The following is a 13,795-nucleotide window of genomic DNA, read 5'->3' as shown; positions in this document are numbered from 1 at the left end:
AGGGACACATTTAATGGGGATTTAAGGGTGGTTGAAGCACTCAGTTGTTCAGTTTGGAACACCCATGCAGTTGTGTACTAATGGTCCCCAAAATACATGAAGCAATAGCTACAAATAATACATAATTGTATAATGTTTATTTGCACAGACATGAACTTTTTATGCTTATTTTTCATGTTTTATGATTGTCTCACAAAGGAGGACATCTCAAAATGCACAAAATAACAAGAAACACCTCAATGGAAATGGCATTCAAGGAATTAAAAAAAGAAAGATATTTAACACACATTTTGAGTCTTTATTGGTGCCTATTCTTTCTGAGTGTGTATCTTTCACTTTCACTTTCTTTCAGCACTTTCTCTGGGTCTCTCCTCCCATCTCTTGGATTTGATTCGGTGTTAGTTCCTTCCTCGACTCTTTCTTCTCATCTTTCACCTTTTCAGTCCACAAGTATCCTCCTGAGTCCTTCCATGTCCCTGTTGTTCTGATGAACAAAGGCCTGGGTCAGAGTGGGTCAGGTTTGCTGGTGACATCTGCTAATTGTCCCGGTGGGCCTGCCTCCCTTGTACTTTCAATACCAGTCCCTCTGTGGGCATCTATTGCTGGGAGGTCACTGGCAGCTGGCACTTTACACCATCTTTATGGCTTACGACATGGTTATTTACCCCCTACTGCCCCTCTGCTCCGCCAAGGAGTCGAATGTTGAGGAATTGGCACACTTCAGTGATTCATGAATGTATGACTTGCCTTACATGGATCTGACTGAGACTGCTGCTGCTCTCATTTCAAAATACTACTGTTGGTTTATAAAGTAGCCTACGTAGTTTAGGGCCAAAATACATTTCTGATCTTGGGTTACATCATGAACCATCCAGACATCTCAGGTCATCATCTGCAGGTCTGCTTTATGAACCAGTAAGAACTAAAATGTGGAAAAGCAGCATTCAGTTCCAAAAACGTATTTTTGCTTCTGCCTTTTTATTTTCATTTTCATAATTAATTTATTGTGCTGCATCTGTTTTGTCTGAGCTGTTATTTTTCACTTAACTCTTTAATAAGTATGTTTTAATTATATTTAAATGTCCTTTCATAATGTTTTTCATTAACATTTTGTCTTCATGATCTTAATGTTAAAAGCACGTACTGTAATTGCCTTGTTCTTAAACTTGCCTTGCCAACACATTCTCAAACTCCTTAAAATATAGCCTTTTTGGAGTAACCCATGAAACATGTTTGAATCATGGCTTCACCTTCATTTTATGTTAGTTTTGATTGGTAATGATTATTTTTGATTCACTTTGAACTGATGCACAATCAGTAATAAGCTTCAGCTCATAGTTTTAATGCTGTAGCAGGCCTATCACTGCTAGCCTATAAAGTTCACAAACACCCTCAGCAACTGTTTCTTAAATGGATCCCTGGCTAATAAGCCTTTTATGCTTTAATACATTATAACTGTCCCCTATAACTAAAATTAGAAACACCCTACATATTTTATTTTTAGAAATAGTTCATATTGTACTCAAAGGGAACAAAGCCCATTGCAAGTTGATGATGTAATTTGTCCATGTGGTCCAACAATAGATAATCGTATTCGTACATAACATAAACATAACTAAAAAAACAATGTAATACATCCTAAGGTTAATATGAGCATCAAAACAATATTTTCAATACGTTTTTATTAGCACATTAATTCCATACATTCAGGGCTGGACCACACATGGACAAATTACATCATCAATTTGTGATGGGCATTGTCCCCCTTGAGTAAAATATGAACTATTTATAAAATAAAGAAAATATTTAATGTGTTTTTAATTTTTAAATTGAGTTATAGAGGGCAATTATAATGTATTAAGGCATATAGGCTTGTTAGCCAGGGATCTGGCTATTAAGCCTATTATAAGCCTATCTGGATTTAAAGATACAAATTAAACTTGTGGCACATGGGTGGCTTGGCACAGTGGGGAAAGTCGCCACTGATCAGATGGGCAATTACTCCAATAAACTTGTTAGTGGGATTCTATAAACCCAAAGTGCTTTGTGATTATATTACACTTACACTTATATTACACGACAAATGGAACTATTGTAATTCTATTCAGACGCAAAACGAGGAGCAATAATAGGAGCCCATACATTAACATCACAATGAGCGTTCACGTGTCTTACCACCGTAAAATCTCACGTTTGCAAATAATGACAAGACAAACAACAAAAAGCTACACGACTGTAAAGAAAGGGGAACATTTTAACCAGATGCCCTGTAATAAATAACAGAACAGTGTCTCCCCAGCAGAGCCCTGTGCAGGGGTTCTATGAGGCCGGAGCCAGCGTTGCCAGGTTCTGCTATAGAAATAAGCAACCAGGCCTAGGAAAACAAGCCCAGAAGAAGCGAGCCCTTCACCCTTTAAACATAATACATTGGCTATTTGAAAATAGCCAATGTATTATGTTTGTAGATCTGCTATTTCCAAAAAAAAAACAATCTTGAAGACAATTTGAAAAAATGTGGAATATTTTTTTAAACATTTTAACAAAATGGGCCCTAGCTGCCTCTGGCATAAAATATTTTTCTGATGGGGGGTCCGCAGACAAATACATATTAATGTGGGGGTCCTTGACATGAAAATGTTTGAGAACTTCTGGTTTTAACAGCCTTAACCAACTACACTTTAGAAACAAACAAGCCTAGGCCCTAAATAAGCAACCAGCGACTACCAAGTACCAAGCAACTTTACAAAAAACTAAGCCCAACGTCGCTTATAATAAGCGGACATGGCAACCCTGGCCGGAGCGTGTGGAGTGTTTGTTTGCACTGGAAGAGAACCTCGTGCAATTGTTTCACAGATGACAGATCATCTGCATAATGGTTCATTTGTGAAAGTTTTTAACTGAAATGTAAATGATATCCTAGTGGTCGTGTGTGCTGGACGTGTAGCTATAAAAGTCTGGCCACATCGACACAGGGTGACAGAGAGGAGCACAACCAAGACCTCACTGTCTCTTCGTTTTCACAAGACACTAAGATGCAGTCTTACAATTTACCACATATTATGAAGCAAACGGCCTTTTCTGTTGCTGATATATTGAACCCTGCAAAATTTACACGAAGACAACAACGGACAACTGCAGACAACGAGCTGGCATCAGGTAATAGATTGATAGGCCTAAAAGGTGATTTTCTGTTTCATGGAGTGCATCCTTCCTAATTAAGGAATTAAGCCGGAATAGCCTACTATCACTACCACACAATCAGAGGTGTAAAGTAACTTTTGAGGATTTTTTACATTATTGGAGTATTTCCCATTTTCAATGTTTTTACTTTTAGGCTACTCCACTACATCTCAGAGGCAAATATTGTACTTTTACTCCACTACAAATATTTGACAGTTTTAGCTACTAGTTACTATCACAAAACATACATTAACCACTTCAGCCCTATATATATTTCGGCCATTTGAAAATAGCCGATCTACAAGCTCACAATGTGTTGTGATGCATCACATTGTGATCTTGTAGATCTGCTATTTTCTAACGATTTTTATACATTTTTGAACTTTTGAAATGGGACATTCTGCACATAGAGTACTTTTACTTTTGATACTTTAAGTATATTTATTTTACACATTATGTGTTTTTCACTTTAATATTGCAACATGATAAAGGTGTAGTGTGTTGGGTAGCTATATTTTATTCTGATCAGTTGATGTACTAGTATTAATAATCAAAATCTTCAAAGTAACTAGTAGCTAACGAATGCTGTCAAAATAATTGTAGGCAACAATATTTGCCTCTGAGATGCAGTGGTAACCCTAAGTATAAAAAAATTGAAATACTGAAGTAAAAGTACCTCAGAATTGTACTTAAATACAGCTACTCTTTTACGGTTAGATTTGTTTCCACTGTCTGCTACTGTACATGACTTATAGACCTTACTTATAGACAAGCCTGTAGACCTGAACACAATGTGAAATGTTAGTTTGTCCCATCTTTAACACAATACATTTTATTTCTCATGTTTAGGTGCTCCGAGTCAGAAAGATGAACCCAGATCAGGCAACACGTGCCACAGCTCAGAGGAAGCTGTGCCCTCGGAAAAGGCTTCCTCCAAATGCTGCAGAAAAGTTGAAAGATCTTCTGCCAAAAGTCGTCGGATCCGCACGGCGTTCTCATTGGAACAGCTCCGGATCCTGGAGTACAGTTTCCAGAACTGTCATTACCTGTCTGTGATCGATCGCATTACAATTGCCTCGACCTTAAAGCTCTCTGAGACCCAAGTCAAGATATGGTTCCAGAACAGACGCACAAAGTGGAAGAAAGAAGGGGGGAAAGAGTCACCGGAACCAGAGCTGTACCAATATGGCTTCACACATTCATCACTTCCAGTCATCTACTCATCAGCACCCTTATCTTATAATCATCTTTACTGTCAACAGCGCTCACCAATTCAGCTGCTTGCGTCATCATTGGGACCTTATCACCATTTAGGCTACTAAGCATGATGCTCTTACCAACATGACTGAGGACAAAACTATGTAACATGGAAAAAACGTGTATATTTATTTAAAATGTATATTTATGTTTCATATTATTATGTGAACTGTTAATGGGCCAAGAAAATATAGGCCTATACAGCATGAAAAAGTGACAATTAATACATTTTAAATATTTTCTTAACCCCCCCCCCCCCCCCCCCCCACCCCAAAAAAGCTGTTAACTTATTTTGATACACAATAAAAATGTTAAAGATCACATTGTTTCAATGGCATTGTTTGAGTGGTGTCAATATGCAGTCACTTACATTTTAATATTTGTATTTATGTCAGGTATCATTGAACATACTAGTAGAAATGGTGGATGGTGGATAATCCTGAGTATATGAGGCCACCTTTGGATACAGAAAACAGCACCTCCTTCAAATGCAGAGACTGCCAATTGCAGCAGACAAGAGCAGAATCTTCCTCTTGTTCAGCATTAGCATCCATGAAAGTGTAGCCTTTTCTGAGACTCTTTCCTCACAAAGTGTGCAGTCTTGAATCACACCACTTGTACACTAGTTCTTGCACAGAGGTCGTTATGGTCAGGCTAATTTGACCAGACACCAAAACCATAGAATGTATGTCTAACTTGCCATTGGGTTTCCTTCCGAAGCCCAGGAGACTTCACTACAAATTGGCTCACGCACACACGCACGCACACCCTGTAGGTCAGACATATGGTCCTGAGTGTCTTGATTACACCCCCATGATAAACTCTCTGTCCTCAAGTTCATCCTGGACTAAGAGCGCGTATCATTTATCTCTGTTAATTATTTTCTCTGAACTTACCCATAAATACACACAAACATGTATGCAAATTTGCAAGCGCACGCACACACACACACACACACACACACACACACACACACACACACACACACACACACACACACACACACACACACACACACACACACACACACACACACACACACACACACACACACACACACACACACACACACACACACACACACACACACTTTACCGGTAGTCATGTTGACATAGCAGCCTGCAAACAGACAAAAGAACAGATAAACTTCAACTGGTCACAAACAAGTGATGTGACGCAATGGTGATTTCAAAGTAAAACTCTGAACACCCAAAGAGTATGCAAGTATGCCGTTCTACGACAAATACCGAACAGAGGGACATATATTCTATCATAGTGCAAGACAAACAGGTAGGCCTACACAATTTTAAATTGCCGTCATTGACACATCACAAAATGTTTGCTAGAGAATGACATGCACTCCATTTTAAACTAAACAATTGATTATTTTTCCTTGGTTCCTAATCACAGTGAATGCTGGATGGCATATTTTCCCACACAGTCCTTTGGTTATTCTTTGTCTGGCACTGTTGAATGCTATTCTACTCATAGCTGCTCTTGCTCTGGGATTTTATTGTAAGTTCAAGTGTCAAGAAAACTACAATTTCACTCCTCTACATTTCATATATTGGATTATGTCCTGGATTATGTCCTTTTCACTAATGATTCAGTAGTGATGGTTTCCAATGGTGGCCTTTGGATTGGTTATTGGTTATGGTTATTTGTTCTTATGTAATGGTAGATTAAACATAATGAAATCATCATCAGATGTATTAAGCTAATAAGCATGATCTTATATTTCCCCCATATCACTTTTACATTTTAAGTAGATGTTAAAATTGTATGTGGCTTACATCTGTCTGCTGCCCACAGGTGGCAAAGTCACTGAAGCATATGCTCCCCTACATCAAAATGCAACAGAGTTGTTGAGTGAGGTAAACCATGTTCAAGCCCAGCAAGTTATTCTGATCAAAGCCCAAGAGGTGGACCAGAGTGCCTTAGAGACAGAGGTCTCCAGCCATCAGCAAACAAAGCTGGAGTCGGAGCAGCAGAAGAGCATCAATGATGGCCTTCAAAGCCAGATCCAGATCCAAAGACTGGAGAAGACAAAGCTCCTGTCCAATAAATCTGACATTAGTGAGACAGTATTGCATTTATATTTCTCAATGCACTGGTTCTTAAAGTGGGGTCCAGGGACACCCAGGGGTCCTTGAGTGGGTTCCAGGGTGTCCCCAGGAAAATGCTCAACAGTTCAAACACTTTCAGTTCAACTATTCAAAAATAGACCATCGCAATGTGACACGTTGTGAGCTTGTAGATTGGCTATTTTTGAAAAATATTGACAAATCTCTGGCACAAAATCTTTTCAGATGGGGGTCTGCAACCAAATACTTATCCATTTGGAAATCTTTGACATATCAACAATAAAAAATGACACGCACACTGCCCACTTGGCTTGCACGCTACATGAAAATGTATTGATAACGTTTTGGTCACACATGACAGGCAACATCTGAAAATAATTGAGAACCACTGTCGCACTGCACTTGACTGAAAATATACATAGCCCAAACCTAAAAATAACTGTCTAGGCCTACTTTCTTTTTTGTGAAACTCTACCATTTTCTTTCTGTGGCAACAGTGAGAAATTGCGGTCATTGCCCATCAGGATGGCATCTTTTAAACTCTTCGTGCTACTACCACGCTGCCACACAGTCCTATCCCCAGAAGAACTGGTTTGATAGCAGAGCAGATTGTCTCATGCGAGGAGCTGACCTGGCTGTGATAGAGAACTGGGAGGAACAGGTGAGTTGAATCCAGGTTTTTTATCTAAAGGAAAAGCAAAGCACTCATTGGGGTACTTCAGACAAAAGGTATAGTGGAATGTCTTTTTAGGGGATTGACTGGAACAAATCTGAAAACACAAAAGTCCAAGGCTACTCTGGTACAAAAGAGATTTTTTTAAAAAAGGAAGAAGTTTTTATTGATTGGCAAGTTCATAATTGAACAATTAAAAACTGCCAGAGTGGTGTAAAGAAAGAGTGGCAACAATGGCACAAAAAACAAGAAATACTTGATGGCATGTCGCTCATGTAGACATGAAGTCATCGGGTGGGTCATTAGAATGCATTATACAGAGAGATTTGGTAATTAGAAGTCAATAAATGCATCAATATATATATATCGCAACATGTGTATATTACATCATGGCTTAAAAAGAAACATGCATTTGAGTTTGAACAGCTAATGCTGCCTGTCTTGATGACATATTTTAAGCAAACGTTACCTTGGTTAACATTAACAAGCATATTTGCATATGTTTTAACCAGCAACTTCTCTTTGAGGACCTGCCAAAAGTGGCTCAATCCTTTCGCCCATGGTGGTCGTTAAACCAAGGAATCTGGATTGGCCTTACAGATATGAAATCAGAGAACAACTGGGTATGGGTCAATAATGTGACTCAGCAAGACGGAGGGTAAGAGCCATGAGCCTTGTTTCATCAAATACCTTCAGCATTTCTTTTAAAGCTCCTTTTATCTAGCTTATGTTCATATAGGTTGTCTCAAACAACGTGTTTTCTGGAAGTTTTCACTGAACATGACAAATTAGCACATGGTCTTGGTAGACTTTATTTTCATGATTTTGTTTCCACTGAAAATATTGTATTTTCTTGCTGATTTAAAGACTGGGCAGTAGATCAGTAAAACAGTACTGTACCTACAGTAAGTTATAATTTGGCCTTCTAATTTTTGGGAACCACTGATTTAGACTGACTGAGTCACAGCTATTATACAGTAGTACCTGCTTTAAAAAACATAAAAATAGTGAATAATTTAATGACTTTCAAATGCAAATACATGTGTTATATACATTTTAGAAATCTGTTTGAACACCTTAATCAGTCCTGCCCCAACATTCAGAAATCTTCCAGTTTTATGATGGCATAACAGGAGTGGTAACACCCTGATGAACTCACCCAAGCTCCTCATACTGTGAAAATATACTTTAATTTCACAGTTAACAGCAGAGAGGCTTCCAGAGCATTGCAAGTATAGTTGTTTTGAATGTGAGACATGTACAGTGTACAGTGGCTAATATTATATCAAGTACAGACAGTAAATTCACTATATGTACAACTAGCAACTTCTTGATGTCATGATTCTTCATACCCGCACTGCTGCTTTTTTCATCGGCCATGGAGAACTTTTTCAATTTTAAGTTATTTTAATATAATTATTTAAAAAAGCAACTGATGTTGTTTTTTAGATATGGAGTATGCAAATTGCAGAAGTTATATTATATTATATTATATATATATTATATATTATATTGCCCTACCTTCCAATTCATCTGAGTGCCATGAATGACCTTTCATGTGGTTTAATATTAAGAATCATACATTTAAAGCCATCAGAAAGTTCCATACCAGTTGTCGTGCATGTTTAGACCATTGACTCAAGGTCTTTTTTTGGCAAAGTTATGTTATTGTAGTGTTATAAAGCATTTTAAAGCACAGATACATTTGAAAAGTCTCGCTGAGAATAGTCCCTGGAGAAAAGATATATTTAATTTAATTAAATTCAGACATCTATGACTTATTAACAGTGCAATTAGGACTGGCCAACATTCTCAATACTCAATTGTTGTCTATAACATAACATTTGAATGACTTTGGAGAAAATGAAACAAATGCTAAATCTAAATTTAAAGCCATTAACGGGAAATGGTCTATTATGTTTATGTACAATATATGGCCGAAGCTGTGAATAGACAAATATCTTGACACCGGTGCTTTAATCTCTGACAATATTTAGTGTCTTACAAATGACCTCTGGTGTACTGTCTTTAGGTACTGGATCGACGGGGAGCCAAATGACTTTGGTTCTGATGAAGATTGTGGAGTAGTTTTCAACAGGGGCAATCCGAGGAAAACATGGTTTGATGCCCATTGTTTAAACCACCGGTTTGAATGGCTATGTGAGATGCCACCCAAATAGTCCTGGAATTTATGTTGCCATGGATTGTGTTTGCTTTAAGCAAAAAGCATTGTATAACATTTATTTTCTTCTTTTTTTTTACCAATCAAATGTTTTTTTCCTCCAAAAATCATTCTTATAACAAATGTTTATTTTCATTTACTAATGCCAAATAAAACACACACACAAAAAATGTTGAGTATATCATTTGCCTCTGTAATGGGAAATGGGAGTGTGAACAAAGTACTGCTATAGTAAATCAAAATCTTTCTATAGTCATAAATATTGCAATAATAATATGTGGTTGTCACAAAATTCCAAGGCACACCTGGACTTGTCTCATGGCACACCAGTGTGCCTCGGCTCACCGTTTGGGAACCAATGACCAACAGACTGACAGTCTGGTACTCAACCTTTTCAGGCCGCGACCCCCCAAAATAATCATATTTGAACTGGGGACCCCCCACCCTGACAAGCACGTGGAACTGTAGGAGTTGAGGCATTACATTTAGTTAGACTCAATTCCCACAAAATAGCAGCTTGTAGATCAGCTATTTTCACAATTTCTTATATTATTTGACAATTTGGCCAATGTTTGACCAGTTTTCTTTTTTAGGTATTAAAATGTCTTAAAAGTCCTTAAATTGTCTCTTTACTGTCATCTGGGGGGGGGGGGGGGGGGGGTCCCCAGACCTCCCCTGGGAACCCCCAGGGGAGGTTGTTTGGGGTTTTGTTGGGAAATACATATTTACATGAGGACATTGTGTATAGGAAAGTCTACAACTTGCTTCTTTCCTAATTTTGAACAGGCCCAGATTTAACTGGAAGGCAATATTAGCCACGTCCGAGTTGGAAACGGTATAACAGCTATAAAGAATAAAGGCAGTATTTTACCTGTAAAAAAAATAATTGATTTGATTTGATTTAAAATATTGATGCAAGGTGGCTTTTATGTATTTAAAAAAATAAAATAAACAAGGATAATAACACAAGGAAGTCAAATGGCTTATTTCCATTTAGGAAATATATTACACTTGGCCACTCAAATCAAAGGGACAGGAACAAGATAGCTGTTTAAACAATCTGCTTATAGATGATCATTACGCATTCTGTTCTCTGAAAATACAAAATGGAGAAAGTGAATGAGAGCCCATGTAGCCTACAGGATGTAACAAAGGTACAACCTCACATGTACAACATCACAGCCTGGCTGGGGCACAGAGCAGAGAGCAGAGAGCAGACAAACAGATCAATAGACACACATCTTGCACAGTGCCATGCAGAAACCAGGGAGAAGAATATTCACCGGACAGATTTCTCAAGATGATTACAACAAGGATGAATATTCTCATGCTCAGTATCAGACCCGTGGACAAGGTAAAGACAGCAATAACATTTTATTACAGGATACAGTCAATCCAAAGTCTTTTGCACACTTGCATGGAATCAATGCGACAGGTGCGCTGGTGGAGTATTACGTACAGTATGTACATTATGTACATTATGGATACAGATCAAAGAACAAAAACTCCCACACACTGTTTTTAGATGCCTAATAAAGAAAGTATTTTGAGTAACTCGCAACGTTTTAGTCAGGGACCTTGTTCAGGCATCCCGAAGAAGAGCATCTTATGCAATCTGAAATGTTGAGAGTGATTTAAATTATTTCCTTTATTGAGCAAGTGTTTTCTTTACAGTATACAATAAAATCCCCAGTGCTCATTTAACTGAGAGTGTACAAATGTACCCATATTGATTTGCAAGGGTCCGTTACATTTGTACAAATTGGCCAAATGAGTGTACCTTTGTACACTCATTTGGACTCGCAAGGGTCCATTTGGTTACATTTGTACACTGAGAGAAATACAAATGGGTTTCTATCTATCTATCTATCTATCTATCTATCTATCTATCTATCTATATATCTATATTTATACTTGAGACTCTATTGTGGAACTTTCAGTGTTATAACCGTGTAATGCATGGAAAGTTAGTGCCATCTAGCGGATATGGTAACACTGTTTAGTTGCGCCGTACGGGGCTGATACGCATGCGCCAAACTTGTTTTTGTCAGTGTGAAAAAAGCTGGATGGAGATCGGAGGGGGAAATGGTACGTACGGAGTTATAAACATGCAAATATAGTGTAAAGTTGTACCAAATGTTCCATCAATACAAGTTTTGGTTTCCGTAGCATGTTATGCTCTTAATAAGGTGCTTATGTGGTTTTACATTTCTATTTCAACAGTTAAATTACCTGCTAAACCTACAACGACTACCACCGTGAACAAAGGGAGCGTGTTTACTTGTTACTAGGCTAAAGCTAGCCGGCCATAAACGCAGACTGGCACTTTAGGAGTTTCTTCTCAGTGTTAGTATTCAGGGTTTTATTGTATTGTGTGTATTTTGTGTGATTGTGAGCGTGAAAGGCATAAAGAAGCAAAAAGACACGTCCTCTTTTGTGTGGTTTATTATTGTAGGATAATCGTTGAGTAATTAATACCTAAAACCTCTGACCATCGAGCCCTATTACGGAGGGATCACACTCCCAAGATAGGACAGAAATAGGCCTGTTTTGGTAAAATCCGTACAGTAATTTAACATCCTGGTATAACCAGCGGTTATTTTACATCTGTGTCTCGTGGGAGTGAGACACAGAAAAGTAATATGTACGTGATATATAGAAGCCAGTCTGCACGACGAAGCTAACGCTAGGCTAGCGTCGTCTTTGTTAGAGGAAGGGTGCTTAGAACCACGACGGGTCGGACGAGAGCCAGTGCTATCCTCGCTGCATGGAGGTGGACCGGGACGGACGATCGGTGGAAGCAAGGCCTACTCGCAAAAGACGAGCGTCACCGCGACGGAGGAGCACCGTCTCAACGGAGCAAGCACGACGCGCGTGGACGCCATTGTTTACAACTACTGAAAGTGAAAGTAGTTGCGGCTGTAAGAAACGCCGACAACTACCCATCTACTGTGTCTTGTCTCTCAAATGATGCACAAATGATGCAATGTATGGATGCATAAACTGTGATAAGGGATGCTTTGATGCTGGAAGTGCATAGACATTGCTAAGAACTTGTTGCTTGCTAATGCTAAAAACATTGTTGTGCTAACGTGGAGGGCCAACTTGTTGCTTGCTAATGCTAAAAAACTTTGTTGTGCTAACGGGGGGGGCCTTTGAGTGACGTCATCACCGCCATTTTGAGACATCCACTAAGGTTAAGCTAATGCTAAAACTGGTTGTGCTAACGGGGGAGGGCCTTTGAGTGACGTCATCGCCGCCATCTTGAGAGGGGACCACAAAGGAGACGCCCACGTCAAGGTATATACGTTGGGGGTGCATTGACTTTATTCGACCACAAGGTGTCACTGTTCTACCACCAAAGGAAAGGAGTGACCTTTATTCCCTGTTCATTCGTTTTGGGTGCATTGACTTTGTACAACCACGAGGTTTCACTGTTTGCCACAAAGGGGAAGGAGTGACTTTTATTCCCTTTTTCATACGTTTTGGGTGCATTGACTTTGTACAACCACAGTGTTTCACTGTTTTGCCACAAAGGGTTGACATTGTACAACCGCAAGGTGTCACCAGTTTGCTACTGAGGGAAATTGTGACTTTTTTCACCTGTTCCAAGTGCCAGAGACTGTGTATAGACATTAGCATCCGCCGAGCGGCGCCATGACTACTTTAGATGACTTGAAGGTCCAACGCTCTGGCGTTCAAAGGGAGTTCTCTAAGTGTGTGAACAGAATTGAAAGGGGGTTTGATACACTCACTGAGGATGCACTGGCAAATGAACAGGTGAAGCTTACAACATTCCACGAGGCACTATGGAGTGTTACCGATGATTATCTGGCTTTTATGGATGACATTCCTCAAGCAGGCAGGGACACTGACCATGATGCGGTGGTGGACGGTGTGACACAGAGAGCGGACAGCTGCAAGACAAGGTACGATGAGGTCATGCTGAAGCTCAAGGACACATCATGGACTTGTACAGTGGCTAACAAATACCACAAGGTGAAACAAAGACTAGGGGCTGACCTTGATGACGCTAAGAGCCTGGGACCGGATGTTACTCAGGGACAGTATGATACGGTGCGTGATATTTTGGCTGCAGGTGTCGCTGAACTCGGGGGGGTGGTAGACCGATGGGCATACGCTGTCCCTAGAGACAATGGTGCTGAGATGCGGGAGACCCTAGAGGACATTGACCGTGAGGTGAAAAAGGTACTGAGAACATTAAAGGGCCAAGTTCGGGACATCATAAGAGGATCGCCATTGGCTGGGCGGCGTGGACAGCTGGGGCCACCGGCACCTTCCTTCAGCCTCGCTCCCACACCGCCTCCTCAAACCTATCCTGCTCCTGGCCTACCATCACTCACTGCACCGGCTGTCACCATCAACGTAGCTCCACCTGGCGGCGGGGGTCCAACGGGC

This window comes from Gymnoscopelus microlampas (assembly GCF_963454915.1).
Source record: "Gymnoscopelus microlampas genome assembly, chromosome: 20".
Classification (NCBI taxonomy): domain Eukaryota; kingdom Metazoa; phylum Chordata; class Actinopteri; order Myctophiformes; family Myctophidae; genus Gymnoscopelus; species Gymnoscopelus microlampas.
Note: the sequence above shows the minus strand (reverse complement) of the source record.